We start from the raw sequence: 18,548 nt of genomic DNA on the forward strand, positions 1-18,548 counted from the left end.
ATGACAAATCATGGCTTTGTTGTTCTTGAGAAGAAAGTTTTTAAATGATCTTTTCTATATATTCCTAACTAAAACTTTGATCACCTGTTGTGTCCCCTCCCTACCCCAGGGGGTCATGATTTGAACAAATTTGAACTTACTTTACCCAAGGATGCTTCCATATAAATAAGACAAATCATGGCTTTGCTATTCTTGAGAAAAAGATTGTTAAAGATTTTTCCTATGTATTCATATGTAAATCTTTGATCATAAATTGTGGCCCCACTCTATATTACCTGAGGATGCTTCCATGTAAATATAACCAATCATGGCTTTGCTGTTCTTGAGAAAATAATTTTTTCAAGATTTTTCCTACGTATTCCAATGTAAAAATTTCATTGTTCATTATGGCCCCACCCTCCCCGGGGATCATGATTTTAAGAAATTTGAATCTACACTACGTGAAGATGTTTTCACATCAATTACATCTTTCTTGGCCCAGTGGTTCTGGAGAAGATTTTTCTAATGTATTCCCATGTAAAACTTTGATCTCCCATTGTGACCCGCCCTGCCCCAGGCAGGGGTGTGCAATTACCATCTCCCAACGCCCAGGGCTACCAATTTTAGAGGTTGGGCTATCATAAATCTATACTGCATTAGCCTGTCGGGCTAGTAAATCTGAAACGAAAGTATACGTATATTTACATCGACTGAATTGATATACGAATTAACTTTGTTGTAAAATCATAATCTTTAATTCTTTTCAACATATATGTATTGTGTGTTGCTATCGCCAGTCGTTTCAGTGACAATTATATTCGATAAAAAATTAAAAATAGGGAGAAGTACCTGACAATAACATAGCGCAAACCACTATTTGTTTTATTTATTTCAACTTAAATGTTTTTTTTTTTTACCTTTTTGTTATACTTATACATGTATTGTTTTCGGTAGTTAATGGGCTAGTGATGATTGTCAACCTCGAGCTAGTAACTTTGTTACTTCCACTAGCCCAGGCTAGTAACTAATTTTTGTAATTGCACTCCCCTGCCCAGGGGTCATGATTTGAACAAACTTGAATCTACACTACATGAGGATGTTTCCACATAAGTTTTATCTTTCTTGGCCCAGTGGTTCTGGAGAAGAAAATTTTTAAAGATTTTTCCTATGTATTCCTATAATGTAAAACTTTGATCGTCCATTGTGGCCCCACCCTACCCCTGGGAGTTATGATTTTAACAAGCTTGAGTCTACGCTACCTGAGGATGTTTCCACATAAGTTTCATCTTACCTGGTCCAGTGGTTCTTGAGAAGAAGATTTTTAAAAGATGCCATTAATTTTTCACTAATTCTTAGTTATCTCCCCTTGGAAGATGGTGTGGCCCTTCATTTGAAAAAACTTGAATTACCTTTACCCAAGGATACTTTGTGGCAAGTTTGGTTGAAATTGGCCCGGTGGTTCTTGAGAAGAAGTTGAAAATGTAAAAAGTTTACGCAAGACGCACACCCGCACGACGACGGATGAAAACAGATACATGTAGCAATAGGTCACCTGAGTGACTCAGGTGACCTAATAAAATCAGAGCCACCAATCAACATATCAACATATTGACATCCACTGGCAAAGCAACAAACTTTTCCTCTGATGTGGTTCCTAACTCCAAAATATCAAGTCATTTTGCATGGCTGCACCACAGATTTATGAAATTGATGCGCATAGAAAATATTACCTTAGGCCATTCCAAGTTTTTTCTATGTTTAGCGTCCACCCATCTTTCAAATACCTCCCTACCTATTCGCAAAAAACACACAGACCAAAAAGTAAAACACAAGTCATTATAGTCATAAAAATGATGTCATTCAAAGGATATGATTCCATTAATCTATTTTTCTCGTAGAAATATTTATTCCTCAGCAAAATCAAGGTATTAAATGCTTAAAATATTCCAAATATGGCATATTGTAGACAAATACTTAGAGAAATTGACAGAATTCAATGATTTCGACCAGAATAAACAATTTCAGGACTCCTGATTTTGTTTGTTTTTTTGTTTGTTTTTTTTGATAAGGGATGTCAAAAAACCAAGGCACACGCGGACGCTAAACATAGAAAAAATTTGGAATGGCCTTACATGTACAATGAAATACCATACTAACAAATTCTAATTAATTATCTAGGCTCGCTCTTTGATCTCTAAAAGTTGGCATTAAAAAATGATTTTGGTTTAAATATATTTTATTCTAAATACTTGCTGTAATAGATGACAAATCTCCATGAAGTTCTAAAAACAGAAAATTAATTTCCACATATCTGTTATCAAGGTGGCAGGGGATAATTTTTCTTTTCAATGCCAAACATGTGCCGAGGGGGTAGGCATATGCATGAGGTCAATAAAAACAGATAGTTTGGGGCAGTTTCTTGGGTGCTAATTAATTGCACTTCATATATCTATAACTCAAAAAATGTGTCAACATATAACATGTAACCTATATATTAAAGTGCACATGTACCGAAAATGCACTTGAAGGTCTCCAAAGATTTTGGCTTGTTTTTCCAAGATTTGGGCTGCTGTCGCACCTATACAGCCCATCCCATTCCCGAGTGAGCAGGATAAAACACCCAGTATTCTGTAGAACAATGCATGCCCTAATGAAAATTCACCAATTGATCTGGGGCCATTCACCTTCCCTCTGAGATGCACACCACTGCTTCTCAGCTGAATTTCCTCTGCGACTGAACAAATGTCTTAGTTTCGCATTTACAACTCTATATATATATGCTAAGCATCATTGTGACACCTACATGATGCACATCATTTTTCACAGCAAGCTCTGCTACACTGCACATGTACATGAATCCCATAATTATTCTATTCATTTTTCTACATAAAATATCACATCAATCATGGGATACCTCAGTTTTTAAAGAAATTTGACAGCGCATACTATAGTATGAAACTATCCCCTGCCACCCAATGTCATATGGCCGTAGTCAAGTCGTACCCAAGGCAATTCAAATCTTAACATGTTAACATACAAACATAATTTATATGGTTTTGAGTTGACACAGATAAATGCTGTTTTTATTCTCACGGATCAAAAAGTTCCTTGATAAAATGGTTTGCTTAACGGATAAAAGTTATGTAATTGATCCTAAAAGTTTCCTTTTATTATATTTCGCTAGTTGTAAAGGGTTATATAATAAATTTATCATTATAACAGTAACTTGATCCTGAGACCCGTATTACGTGTCGTTGACAGGCGCGGATCATCAGATCAAACTCGACACTTCGCGTCTCATTTGATCTGATGATCCATGCATGTCAACTTGACATGATACGGCTCTTCGGATCAAGTTACTATTATAATTATATATATGTATATATATATATATATATATATATATATATATATATATATATATATATATATATATATATATATATACTGACCTCTGTTCTTCTTTCAGAAAATATCATAGGCTCAATTTCATTGAGTCAATAATTTGGAATATCCCATAATTATCTCTTAATTTGAATCACTTAAACGTGTTAATTCAACACATGCCCCTGATCGGCCGAGAATTGCAAAATTTGGTGGTAATTTGCTTTACATTTAGATTATTTTACAACGTATACTTTAAAATTTATTAAATATCCATTCCAATAAACAAAAAGAACAGATTACATTTATTAGAAAACAAATTTTTTACTGAGAATAAACATAGTTTGAAAAACTTGTAGTGTTGTGTGTGATGTTTTGGGCGAGTAAACATGGTACTGAAGGAGATGCCTATCCAGTTAGTATATAGATCCCTGACTTAATGCATAGAATAATGATTATACGTTAAAAAAGTGTGTTATAAAATTTGCATTGTCTGTTTATGATACGGAATACAACAGATCTAGGGCCTATAAGTCAAAAAATTTATTTGTTTATTCATTTGAAAAAATTTTGTTACAATTCAATTCCAGGAAATGCAGACTTGGCTCTTCTTTATAGTAAAATTCTGCGTCAGATTTTCATTTTGCTCAGTAAGAGTTACCTTCAATTATAATGCCCTGTTCACACGGAGAGTTTAATTCGAATTAAACATAAGTTACTGCGAATTAAATTTGAACCGCGTTCACACAGGGAATTTAATGCGAATTAGTTTAATTCAAATTAATTAACTGCACATTAAATTACTTCGCATTAGCTCCGTGTGAACGCTAAGCGAAGCTAATTCGAATTAAATTTTGACGCATGCGTAATGGCACAATTAAGTCACATACCACATGTCTGTGGACAGATATGGATACTTATGCTATTTTTTAGTGGAAAACAAAGAAAAATTATGTTAATCACTGAAATGTGCATAGACACTATGACAGAATGTAATATGGGTTTGCTGCGCATAAGGTGACGTGATTTGAAAATGACGTCATAATAGCCTTACTGAATAGCCTTACTGTAGAAATAAAATTTTAATTCCCATTAGTTTACTTCGCATTAGCTGTCGTGTGAACACAATTTAATTCACATTATTTTAATTCACATTATTTACTTCGCATTAATTTACTGTGAATTAAACTCTCCGTGTGAACAGGGCATAACAATTTAATGCATGTTACTGTCAATCAAAAATTGTTTTAATCAGTAAATCATTATGCAAAAACTTACATGACTTGCAGAAGTCAGCATAAACAACTTCACTAGTGAATCAAGATCCCATTTTAAAAACATTGGTAATGTAACGCAATATCATGCACTCAAGTGTATAATATATAATTTTCTTATCGGTATAATAAAACAATTGATACCCCATACAAGTTCCACATGGTGAAAAGAAGGACCCTTGACATGACCGACTTGCTAACCAGACCTGACCTCATAGTGGCCTTGGTCAGGTTAATTAGAATAATCTAACTGTGTCTTGGGACAGGCCCTCACTACAGTTAGAATGCCTCCCCTATACCAGTAATATAGCAGAAAATTGCAGAATCGCTCCGAAATGATTTTGGAGAAAATTAATGAAGTTGCATTGAAAATAACAGTCAAATTAATCATAAAAAACCTTTTTGAGACTGTAAATACCTTTCATCTAAAAATTTCATCCATATAATGGAAGAATTCAACACTTTTTCACCAACATTTTTTACTCATTTCAAATTTACACACCATGTTGACATTCAGAACTCTCGGGATTTTTCATAGTAAATACACTAAGTTAGAGTTATCTCCCGTATTTTCTTTGCTACATAGACAATGCACGGAATGCATTCTATCATTAAACAGGGTCCGTAGGACATTTATCATTTTAACGATAGAACATTCTATCTATGGTCAGGTCAGTTCACCTCGTAGACCAAGTCTTGGGTCCGTATTTCACCATGTTGACCTCAAAAGGGGTAATAAGTTGTTAATATTGTTAAGTTACGAGTTGTCATCAATTTATATAGGGGAGTCAGCTTGTAACAATTCTCCTGGTTACGAATTTTGTCGTTTCATTAATATGAGTTGACCTATTGGGTTTGATCTGATCTACTCAACATGCTAGAGGTTCACGGCGATATACTTTTGACTTGGCGCTCCGAGGTATATAAGGAGCGTAGGGACGTTTAACCGAGGCTCTTACTTGTAGGAGAAGATCTGACCTACTGGCTAGATACGATCTAGCTGCAATAATGTAGCCCTCTCCGATTTTTTTTTAATCTGATATTTTCAGGAGAGGGCTACAATTCCACTGCATCTCTGTAATGGTGCAAATATATTTTTTAGATACGGGCGACTGCAGGCAAAATAAATTGTTTTTGCATTCAACTTACTTGCAATAAGACGGAAATTTTATTCACTATCAACATCATACCCCTTTATACGCGAAAAACCAAGTAAAATAAATCTCCGTGTTTTCCATTCGTTCTCCTCAGCAGCCATGACAGTTCTCGCGTGATGTAATGAGACTTGCGCTTGAAATTTAGAATCACTTGATAATGTAAATGTCGGTGTTGATAAATGTTTGTGTTGTATGATATCACTAAACATCGATAAATAAAAGCATTCCATGTGATATTTTTTTCATATACAGTGATATTTATGCTTATAATAATGGAAATCCATACAGATCCGCTCCCCTAGATCCCAAATTCTCATTGGTTGTCCCAAAATAAAATCGATCAAGGTCAGTAAACATGGCGGATAAATTCAAGTTGTGATGTTGACATGCACGAAAAATAACCGATATACGGATTGTTCTGTATATTTTTGGATCAATTCATGTCCTGCATAACTACATTTTATGAGTTGAGGTAAGATATGTTAATAAAATACCCACTTACTGATAATTTGAGCCGAAATCTGTGCGGTAGTGAATCACTCCCGCACTTGCACCATTACGGAGATCCTAAGGAGTTGTAGCCCTCTCCCAAAAAAAAAAAAAAAAAAAAAAAAAAAAAAAAAAAAAAAAATTGGAGAGGGCTACATTATTGCAGCTAGATACGATCATACGAGTTGACCAAAAACCCTTAAACAGACACTGTAACTTTTCTGTGTTTCCCAATCCCAAACAAGGATAGACTGTAATGCAGGCCCGACTGTGTTCATTGTACGTGTATAAAAAATGAATAAAACGGGCACTATAAAGATTATCGTTCCGAAAAATTGACACATACAACTGACCTAGTTCGAATTTTCTCAACTAAGTGACAACTTTCCAAAGTTCACAGTACATACGATGAACTTCAAGCATCTTCTAAATTTCCATCTTCAAAAGTAACAAGAGAAGATTTTTATACTTTAAAGCTTACAAATACTTACAAAACTGTCTTTCATACGCAATGCAGTCTCAGTGATCAGTTCATGTTCATGTTGTAGGGTGTTACCTTCGCTTAACTGGTTCTTGTGAACTTCCGGTAACCAGCACATTTCTGAAAAATGAAAATCTTGTAATATGCAGGCAATATTTATGACTTTTAGAGTGGGACAGTTGCAAAGTATGATGGCAAAGGTACTTATTTTGGCCATTTTAGGGTGGGACAAGTCATTTTAACAACAAAAGACCCTACATACATCATGTACATAATCTATATAACTCAGTAACTGTAGGGCAGTGGCGGATCCAGAAGGGTGTCTAAAGATTAAGGGCCTTGGACACAAATTATAAATGCAATATTTAGCAACAACAAAATAATAAAATTTCTTAATCTTTATTCGAATAATTTTGGTTATAAAAGGGGAGTTGCCCCCCCCCCCCCCGAACCCCCCCCCCCCCCCTAGTATAAAGGTCCCTGATTTTATTATGAAATGAGAAAAGACTCATGAATAGTAATTCAAAACCATGAAATAAACCCTCAAATCACAGGTTCCTCCTAGTTTTTGGACAATTTAGACCTGGCCTTCAGTGCAAAACTGTCAAATTAATCAATTCAATCAAATTATCAGGAAATTAATTAATCAATTTAGATTTAGAAAGTATGCTACATTTAAGATTTAGACAGTATGTTAGAAGCATATAATATACTTTTAGTCAAGAGTGTACAGGGATTTACCCTGGATTGTATTCCATACACCTTGAGGCTGAATCAAGGATGTAGGGGATTTACTCTGTGTTGTATTCCATACATGTGTGCAGAAGGCCCCAGTGCTTTTTAACTATGCCTTGTGACATCACAATATTTTACCTTCGGCTCAAGCTGTGCATAGTACATACTAAATTACACCAGCTGGCTTACAATCAAATCTTGTATTACAAGTTAGCTTGCTGCTTCAGCCTCTGAGGATGTATAGCATACAATTTACCAGAGGAAAATCTCTTTACACCCTTGATTGAATTGCAGTGGATATATCCCTGCTAGAATTACAAGAAAAACAATCCATGTCATATTTCCTTAGAAATAAAAAATGTCATGGTCAAGTAAGATTTTATACAACTTTCAAACATTTTCAGGTTGCATGATATCCAAAACAGGGGCGTAGCTTGACTTTAAATTCTAGTGAGGCAAAACCATACATGTAGCAGCAAGAGGTCTGGGGCCGCCTTAAGGCCCCAGAAGGTTCCGGGTAGTGTCATGGGAGGGGGGCACTCCGACAAAAAATACAGTTGGAGTTTTAAAATGCAATGAAATTTCATTTGCTGTACTGGTTTCTTTATTTAAGACTTCAGCATGATACTACATATTGTAAAAGAATGTAAAAGAGTTAATAAATATAATGTTTACTAAAACTTTTGAAACGTTTAAAGGTGAAAGCGCATCTTATTAAACTTTGCTTTTATTTCTTTAAAACTTCAATTCAACATTATAGAACTGCTTAGATTAAATGTTAAAAGAAATGTCATTAATTTTACGTATTATCTGCAATGTATTGTTGATTATGGAAAGGTGTGGTGGTGGTGAAAAATCTAGTGATCGAGGCAGTTGCCTCATTGCCACAATGGAAGCTATGCCCCTGCAAAATCATGCACATTTAAAATTCCCAAATATTTCATTTAGAAAAGGAAATCACCAAATATTTTGCAACTGAATGGAGTCTGTACCCTTCAAGTAGTAGCCATCTATACCACAGCCTCAACATGGCTGATGAAGGAGAAATTTAAAGGTCATATTATATTGTATATATGTACAGGTGTATTTATGAACTTTAATTTACTTTGATTTAATTTTCATACAAAATGAGGACGGGAAATATATTCTTTCACTGCAGTGGAAGGTATGGGACCAATTTATTTAAGACTTTATAAATCTATGTTTATGCACTGGTCCCACTCTGGTGAATAATATTGCCTAGTCTCTTATTCATGGACTATAAATTTGTGGAAACTTGAATGTAATTGATATTGCAATTCAAATTATCCTAGTAATTAAGAATACGAAGCCAAATATACTTATTAAGCGGATGTTGCATTATTTTGTATGCTTTCTGTGGTTCATGACATTATGCTGAAAATTCTTTCCAAAAAATATTTACGTATTAAATGTATGTTTATCTAAAGTGTTCCAAGAAAAAACATGCGTTGCCTGCTATATAGGCTCATAAAAGTTGCAAATAAATCTAAGATGGTCAGGTATTTGCTGTACAGTGCATAAAAAAATCCACAAATAGGAAGGCTCTGATAGAAATTGACAATATAATAGAAAATGTTGAATATGATTCCCCTACCCTCAAAACTAAAAAAAAAATAAAATATTACAATTAAAGATCAGAAATAATTATTATTTAATGCATGTTTCCAACAATCCTCTGAAAGTCTGACTTTCCCTATTATATTGACTTTACTACACTTGAATTTAACATTCAGCTGATTTTCAAAGGAAATACTTAGTATTCAAGATATCTTTATTTAAATTCACACAATGATATATTGTGAGAACTATTCAAATGTGTCCATTTTTTTTTACCTTGACTTAGCTTTTTCATTTTGCATTTTGTTCAGTTTTAAAGGAACTGTTCAAGAATTTTTTTAATCCAAATACACATACAGTGTACTATCACATGTTGGTAAGAAGTATTCAAATGTGTCCTGATTTTTTTATTGTGACCCCTATGATATTGACCCAACTATTCCAATCTGCATTTAGCTCAATTTCAAAGAAATTATTCAAAATATTGTTATCTATACACATATCTGAGATATCTGATAAACTATGTCATTTTTTTTTATCTTGATCTTCCCTTTGACCTTGACCTCACTATTCCTTATTTTGTAGCTTAGTCTTATAAAAATCTTTTAATTTATTTTTATCTATGCACTTGCACTGACACATATTGGTGATAACATTTCAACTGTGTCCAAATTATGACCTGCTCCTTTTTTTAATCATTATTCTTACTATTTATTTTAGTTACAGCTCTTTTTTTTAAAGAAAGTATTCATAATATTTCTATCAAACGTACAATAACACAAAATTGGTGAAAGTTATTCAACTGTGTCATAATATTTCAAACCTTTATAAAGTTTCCTTTGACCTTGACCTCATCATTTCTCCTTTACTCTGATTTTGAACAATAGAAGCCTGATACTTTTTTCCTTGTTTCATCAAAATTTATCCTGGGTAAGGCATTCATGTCCTGTTATAGATTTTAATTTCTTTTAATGAAGGTTGTTATCTAGAATACTGATATCTCAAATACCAGGGATACATGTATGTCAAAGTGAGTTGGCACTCCCTAAAATCTTTTTTTCAGCATTCTTCATGTTTTTAACCCTTGTCATTTCCAATCTTTCTGCAAAAATTTCAAATTGTTATTAAAATCAAAGTACTGTGAGTACTGATAGACGGTGGCATGAATGATTTTGTTTGATTGTTTGTTTGTTTCAATTAAAACGTCCCTCTCGGGAATTTTTCACTCATAATGAGACGCCACCATTGCCATTGGTGGGCTGCAAATTTTATATCTACACTCAACACTCAGGGCCATTGTGCAGTGAGGGATCTTTTTTCTGGCCAGCACTAACTGCGACACGGGACCCCAGTTTAACGGTCACATATGAAGGACCGGTCTCCACGTCCCGCAGTGGGATTCGAACCCACGACCTGCGACCTAAGGATTGACTCCTTACTCCTTGACTCTAGAGCAAACGCTCTAATTACTGGTCACTGGCATGAATGAATTAAATTAAATAAATTAATATGAGAATCTGTAAAATGATATGGAAATTATGAACGTTTGTTGCAATTTTTTACAATACATGTATTTGATGAGTTATTTTATATTTGCGTCAGTATGATGAGGACATGTATTAATTGAAGTTGTTAAACAGAAATTGTGATTTTATAATTTAAATTCTTATACTCAGTGGTTAATTATCAAATTTTGCTAATCTGGAGTTAAATTGAACTCACAATATTAAAAAAAAAAAAAAAAACAACTAACTTTTCTTAAAATATATGGTAAAAAAGGAAATGATGAATCACTTTTGGCGATGTACTGTAGATTGTGCGACATAAATCATATGCTGAAAGATAATGAAATAGACTTTATCTTTGGATCCCCATTTTTGCCAAATTTCCAGTAATTTACTTACATGTATTTCTATAAGGTTGAAAGACTTCAAGAATTGTACAGTAGTTTTACCTTTTTGTTTGATTTATATATATATATATATATATATATATATATATATATATATATATATATATATATATATATATATATATATATATATATTGTTTGAAAAGAAAAGAAAAAAGAACTGAATAACAAAATATCTTTCACCCTCATTTTCTCTTAGTATCTTAATATGCACTGACCCCGCTAGTCATTGCGTAATACGAAGTTTTGAAAACACATGTAGGAGAAGACTAACCTAAATTAAGTCAACTGAATTCGCAAGAAAATCCTAATATTTCATGTACATGCATTTGTGTAGTTTTTTTTCTTACACTCTTTAAAGGGTAAATTTTATTCGAGTCACGATAGAATTTTCAAATACAAATGAAATATATGGGTAACTTTTGTTCGTCACAGTCTTATAATTATAGCTTTGATAAATTAGCATCCTTTCAGTAGTTTTTGTGTCCGAGATAATTAGGCAATGACTTTTGTTTTTAGATAAAACCGAAATTAACTTTGCAAAATGGCATCGTATCTGCCTTCAACAACTCTCTTTTATGTAAACTTTAAGAGGACGTGATTTTTTTCCATTCCGAAAATATATCTTTTTCTAATATAGTATCGTCAACAGATACTAGAAATTCCATTCATCAAAAGACACCGTAAAATTTCAATAAACTGTATACGTATTATTGTACAAAAATTTCACAAAATGTCTCAAATAAAACATGCAGTTCTGCAACAAGGAATACGCAGTCCTCGAATCATGTTAACTGAATTTTCGGAAATGGAGAAATTTGGGGATTGACGCTTTCCAAGCATGGAGTATCTCGTAATTAGGGAATACCAAATTGGGAACATCTCGTATAATAAGTGTGTCACACATCCAACAGCGAAGAAACCGCCGAGAGTGTGTTGGTTTAACAATAATTATTTTATTTCCTAAGATGGTAAGGTGTAATGTGAAACCATTATCCATAAATATTTTTCCCCCAGATTTTTTTTTTTATTTTTAATAAATTTTATTGAAATTTTACATTTACACAACGTAAAAAAGGACGTGTATATGTACTAACTTTTTGCATTTGTTTCATACTCAACAAACTTTATGTATGAATTGACTTTTATGGTTTGCATACGAATTGACTCCTTATATACGAATCAGTTTTTGTACGAATTAACATTAAGTCGGTGTAGTTTAATGAATATTCATGAGGCGAGAAATATTAAAATGGGGAAATATCAGGAATTAAACTTTGCGCCCATCAACGAAATGTCATTAAAATAACTTGAGAACCATGTACATTTTATTTTCGAACATCGAAACGACTCCACTTTCATTATTTTGTCTCTGCAAAAATCACTGCTAGGGTCCCCGTGTTTTTACACTGTTGTTTATTCATAGCCCAGACCAGCAGCAATAGCCTGTGGCTATAAATAGCCACTGTCTAAAAATGAATTGCAATGTTTATGCCTTTATAAAAAAAAATTAAACAAAATAAAAACAAAATTTTACCTATCAACCCTATTTTTTATTAGCAAGTAATGGTACATGTATACAAGCATGTTTTTTTTCCTTAGGCCTGATGTCTTATAGATTTCATTCCAGTTAATAAATCTTGTTGATCGATTGATTGTTTGTTGTTTAATGTCCCTCTTGAGAATTTTTCATTCATATAGAGATGCTACCACTTGCTGGTGTAAGGCTACAAATGTTGACCTATACTTTGCACTCAGGACCAGTGAGGGATATTTTTCGAGCCAGCACTTACTGTGACAAGGGACCTCGGTTTATACAGTCTCATCCGAAGGACCGGTCTCCACGACCCGCAGTGGGATTCGAACCTGTGACGTAAGGATCAACTCCTTACTCCGCGACTCTAGAGCAGACACCCTAACCACTGCGTCATGCAGGCGACAAGAAATCTTATTGAAAAGTCTAATAAACTGTAGCTCTGTACATTGTATTTACCCTAAAATGTGCGAATTCAATTCATCACCAAACTCGATAAATCATGATATCTGTATAACAACATATTGCTGTTTCCTAATTAATGAGAATTAGTTTGTGTATATATATAGTGCAAACATATAGTGCATATGCATAGTGTATATGTATATAAACATATCAAGTTTTCAAGTAATAAATACTTAAGTTGAACTTCAGTATCCATGACACTGATATATTGAATATCATGGATATGTTGAAGGGATTTTGAAGTCCCAAACCCTTATTCTTTGGGTATTTTGCCCTGGATATCTTGAATCCTCAGATATCAAGGTTTGACTGTATTTAAAATTTTTGGAGTTTCATTGTTATTTTGCTAACCCAGTTAAGCAGGTATTACTATTTCAATCTACACTATATGTCTTGTTAATTCCTAACCCATACTAATTATCAGACTAGTAATCAATGACTTCCCTAAGTAAGTTGTGATTTATTGACCACTTTCAGGTACATTAACAGTGGCAGATTCAGGACCCCCACTCCAAGATATTTTTTTAAAATTGTCATTTTTACAACATATTGCATAAATGAGATTGTCTCTTTGCTATATCCAAACACATTGTTCTGTATTGTATTATATGTATTAAAAAACCCAAACATTTACTTATTGTAGTACTCTTAGATAGATTAAAGGCCGACTAAGTCATAATTTTTAATATTATACTTTCATTTAAATTAGTTGAATCTGATTCGTCAAGAAACATTTGTTAAAAACACTATTACCTGCTGAATAATGAAGCCACACCCTCCAGGATAGCAACAGTCGACATTGCTTGACTACAGGTGATATTCCAAAAAAATATTGACTCTGCAGAATTTATGCGCGCAAGGTTCACTGTAATGTGTTTGTTTGTTTGTATGTTGTTTAACGTCCCTCTCGAGAATTTTTCACTCATATGGAGACGCCACCACGTGCCGGTGGAGAGCTGCAAATTTTGTCCTATGCTCGGCACTTACAGCCATTGAGCAGTGAGGGATCTTTTTCGTGCCAGCACCTACTGCGACACGGGACCTCGGTTTATATGGTCTCATCTGAAGGACCGGTCTCCACGTCCCACAGTGGGATTCAAACCTGCGACATAAGGATCAACTCCTTACTTCGCCACTCTAGAGCAGACGCTCTAACCACTGCACCATGCGGGCGACTCACTGTAATGTGTATTTGTATAAAACATTCAGTATGATATAAAAAATACTTCATGTAGTTGCAGTTGAGGGTAACATTGAAAATTTTCACCCCAAGAAAACCATTGTCAACCTTGGCTGTGCATCAGTTGACAATGGTTTTCTAAGGCTGAAAATTTTCAATGTTACCATGGTTACACTCAACTACATGCAGTATTTATATAATACAATCTCAAACTTTATATTACTGAGAAAGAACTTCAAGATTCCCAAGGATTCAGGATATCGAGGGTTAAATTATATAAATATTGCATGAAGTTGAGTGTAACATTGAAAATTTTCACCCCAAGAAAACCATTGTCAACCGAGGCTGCGCCTCAGTTGAAAATGGTTTTCTTAGGGTGAAAATTTTCAATGTTACACTCAACTACATGCAATATTTATTATATTATGCTGAATGTTTTATGCGAATACATATAAAAGTGAACCTTGCATGCATAAATTCTGCGCAGTCACTATTTTTGGAATATCACCCGTCATCAAGCATTGTTGACTGTTGCTATGCCGGAGGGCATGACTTCATCATTCAGTGGGTAATAGTGTTTTTTAACAAATGTTTCTCGACGAATCAGATTCAACTAAGTTACATGAAAGTATAATATACTTAAATAATATATGGTTGGACCACAAAATCACTCCGACATATCCATGGTATTCTAGATAGCAGTGTTTGAGATACTGAATCTCAACCATTATGGTAGTTATAATATATTAAATCATGTAAAGGTTAACAGATTTTAACAAATAGACCTCATGTTTAAGTCAAGTTTGCTCAGTTTTTACAACAGTGTAAAATTGGAGTGTTACAACCTGTCTGGTGGCAGTTCAAATGAAAAATTAATTGATAAGAATTAGGTTAAAAATAGAAAAACACATTATTGGTCATAAAATTAAAACTATTCAATTGAATGGCAAAATGAATAAATAGATAAGGGAAAAAATTAATAAATGAAAATGAAATTGATTCAACAAATTTTACATGTAAATATGATCACATTTAAAGAATCTCAGTTACTAAACTCAGCACTGACCCTACAGCAGCAGAAATAATCTGAAAACTGAAAGCCGACCAAATGTTAGTCTAAAAATGTTGATTTATATCCTGTCCTTTTACATAAAGAAAGCTTGAAAATTCTTTCCATTTAACTCACATTTATCTTTTTTAATTACTAATACTATGCGTAGTGGTTATAAAATTTGCTCTGGAGTCGCAGCTTACACTGCGGATTCGAATCTCATTGCGGGACATGGGGACAGGTCCTTTGGATGACAGTATATACCGAGCTTCTGTTTCATAGTATGCGCTGGCATGAAAAAGATCCATAATTGCTTATGGGTGCACAGGTCTAAATTTTTGGCCCTCCACCGGCAAGTGGTGGCATCTCAGTATGAGATAAAAAATTTTCAAAGGGATGGTAAACAAGCAAACAATTATTTTAATTACTTGTTCTTTAATATAAAGCAAATATGAAAGAATTTTATTTTTCCTTTTAAATATTTTGCAATTGTATCAAACTCATTCTTTCAAATAAACTTAACTTTCAGGAAGTTCTGGTAAAGTCAAATTACTGGTATATAAAATGTGAGATTATATGATGAAATAATTTCATTAGAGATGATGAAATAATCTCATTAGATAAGGCAACATTATTTAAAATGAATTGTTTAAAACAGATAAAAAAACACAAAAAAAAAAACCAAAAAAAAAAAAAAAACCAAACAAACAAACGGATAAAAGAACACTAAAACAAATTCACTTGTTTTAACTAAAATATTTACATACGTTTATTTACTAAACAATTTTTTTTAAGAAAAGGTAAGTCCACTTTTATCATTCTTGATCAGGAAATTCGGATTATCCCTCATCCTACTTTTACAAACAGTAACTCACAATGACTTTTTTCAATACCCTAATGTTAAGTGCACAAAAGACAAACTTAGGGCCTATAATTTATTAATTTATCTGTTTGCAATCGCATTGCCTTTGACAAACTACTTTAAAATGTCGGAGTTTCGAGGAAATTCAGTCAATATTAATAAATGTTATGTAACATATAAAACTGATTTTAAAGTTTAAAATAATAATTTCATTAAACACGGTACGTTATTTTAAAGTTAATTATTTCAATTAATAGAGAAAATATCCTTAGAAGAAGTGCAACTTTATTCACATCCTTAACTGAATGTCATTTCTAACAAAATAATCTGTTAAAATCATGTTATAATTTTTTTTATCAGTACTCTGGTCTTTAAGCGACTAAATAATAATAAAACATGTCAAAAACAGTTAATTCGGATTTTGTACTATGTAAAAATTGTCAAAATATGTTGTTAATAACTTACTTTTACTGTTGATGTCCATTTTCACGGAAGTTACTCGTGCGCATGCGCAAAAAATCCATCAGGGGAAAGTGTGTAAACGCCATGGTGCAGCATGAAAATGTGTGTGGAAAAAATCACGTTCAGACCGGAAACTCACACTATGAACAATTTTGTATTTTCTGGGTAATATACGGTGCGAAATTCCGTTTTCAACACTTTAGAAAACTCACTACATGAGTGTAAGTGGTGACTCTTCAAAATGTAGTGACTTGCTGGTGTGTTACCTAGTACGTGTAGTGAGTATCGGGGTCTTACAAACACACACACCCTCACACACACACACACACAAAAAAAAACAAAGACAAAAACAAAAACAAAAACAAGAAAAAAAAGGAAAGGAAAATGCTTCGATAATTCCTAATCTTTTTTGGATTGGGAAGGTACATGTATTACATAAATTTAGTTTAATTTTTCTGTTGTTAATTAAATTGTTAATTCATGTATCAGCAAATAATGAAGATTTTGCATTTTTAGCTTTTTCATTGAATTTTGAATTACGGTTCATGAATTGAGTGATAGGAGAATACTTTGACTATAAAATTCAAGAGCACAGGGTTGCCCAGGTTGCATACTTACTTATGTTGTAATAATACCATTTATAGCTATATATCATATCAAGACAGACTTGCGCTAGAAATTTTTAAATGAAAATATGTGTCACATTAAAATCTACATGTTCCTAATCGAACGCGAGATGACACATCAACTTTAGAACGCAAGTTTTCTTAATATTGGTATATATAGATACGTAATTAAACTCCAGAAAATGAATAGAAACATGGAAATAATAACAAAAATAAAACATTTTAAATTTTTTATGCCGTATCTGTTACTTGGATTAAAAACTTCGACCGATAACGTCATTCAACAAATACACATGTAACTTAAATAAACAATTTGAAGACATTGAACATTTAACCATTATAAGTACTACGATTATGAATTTTATCATAAAAAGAAACAAAAACACATTTAAGATGTGAATAATTTTATTTAAAAATTGTGAAGAAATAATTACTGATAAACTATTGAAAAGCCGATGAAAAGGTCGTTGAATTACGAGTGAAAGGTCACTGAAAGATGACGGAAAGGTCACTGAAAGACAACGGGAAGGTCACTGAAGGGCGACTGAAAGACGACGGAAAGGTCACTGAAAGATAATCCGTAGAAACGTGTCCGCTGAATGGGACTGAAAGGTACATGAATAGTGGCTGAAAAGTAACTAAAAGGTCACTGAAATGTACCTGCCATTCAGTGACTGAATGGCCACTGTAAAGTCACTGAAAGCTGCCTTTCAGTTTTAGCTGAAAAGTCTTGTATCTTCCTGTGATATGAATAATTTCAGGCACGAGACAGGCTTTTGACAAATAAGTTGATGATACAAAGATATCAAAGATCTGGTTAACCCCAGACTACATAAAAAACAACTGTAATTTTGTCGTTTGTAAATATCCATCTCTTATATTTGGCATTTAATACTGGCTCCAAGCAAATTATTTAATCATACATTTGTTCAGAGGGGGCCAACTCAATTGGTGTTCGGCACACCTCCAATCAAAGAAACATTATTAAATGTACACATGTCAAAGTTTTACAATGTAAGATTGGCGTTTGCTTTTCGATCATTGGTGTTCATAAGGCAATCAATGTTCATAATAATTTATTATTAATTAATCGATCATTTTTTTGCAATATTCAATCGAAATATATGGAGATAACAAACATTATTCAAGCTCAAAGGTCCATTTAAACAATAAAAATCAGGAGCAGAGTAAACATGGACCTCCAAAAACATCAGAAGTGGGATCAGGTGCTATGGAGGAGTCACACCCGCCGTGTGCTCCTTGTCATGATGGGGAAATAACGGAACAATCCGTCGACAATTCAGTGTGAAAATAATGGTCTAGCAATTAGTATGAAAAACGTCAGTCAGTATTTGACTTAATGAGAGATTGCATTTGCT

The 18,548-nt window shown here is 33.3% G+C and overlaps 1 long non-coding RNA gene across 1 annotated transcript; it reads right to left on the reverse strand.

Annotated features, from left to right (window-relative positions):
* Positions 1-590: 590 nt before the first annotated feature.
* Positions 591-16,809, reverse strand: LOC133203856 (uncharacterized). Its single transcript, XR_009723484.1, has 3 exons — positions 16,547-16,809; positions 6,775-6,884; positions 591-657 (listed from the first exon to the last, which is right to left on the reverse strand). It is a non-coding gene; the product is annotated as an uncharacterized LOC133203856 (long non-coding RNA).
* Between the last annotated feature and the right edge of the window lie 1,739 nt (positions 16,810-18,548).

The sequence above is a fragment of the Saccostrea echinata genome, unplaced genomic scaffold (genome assembly GCF_033153115.1).
Source record: "Saccostrea echinata isolate AGI-Se365-2 ecotype Australia unplaced genomic scaffold, CSIRO_AGI_Sech_v1 ptg000052l, whole genome shotgun sequence".
NCBI classification, from domain to species: domain Eukaryota; kingdom Metazoa; phylum Mollusca; class Bivalvia; order Ostreida; family Ostreidae; genus Saccostrea; species Saccostrea echinata.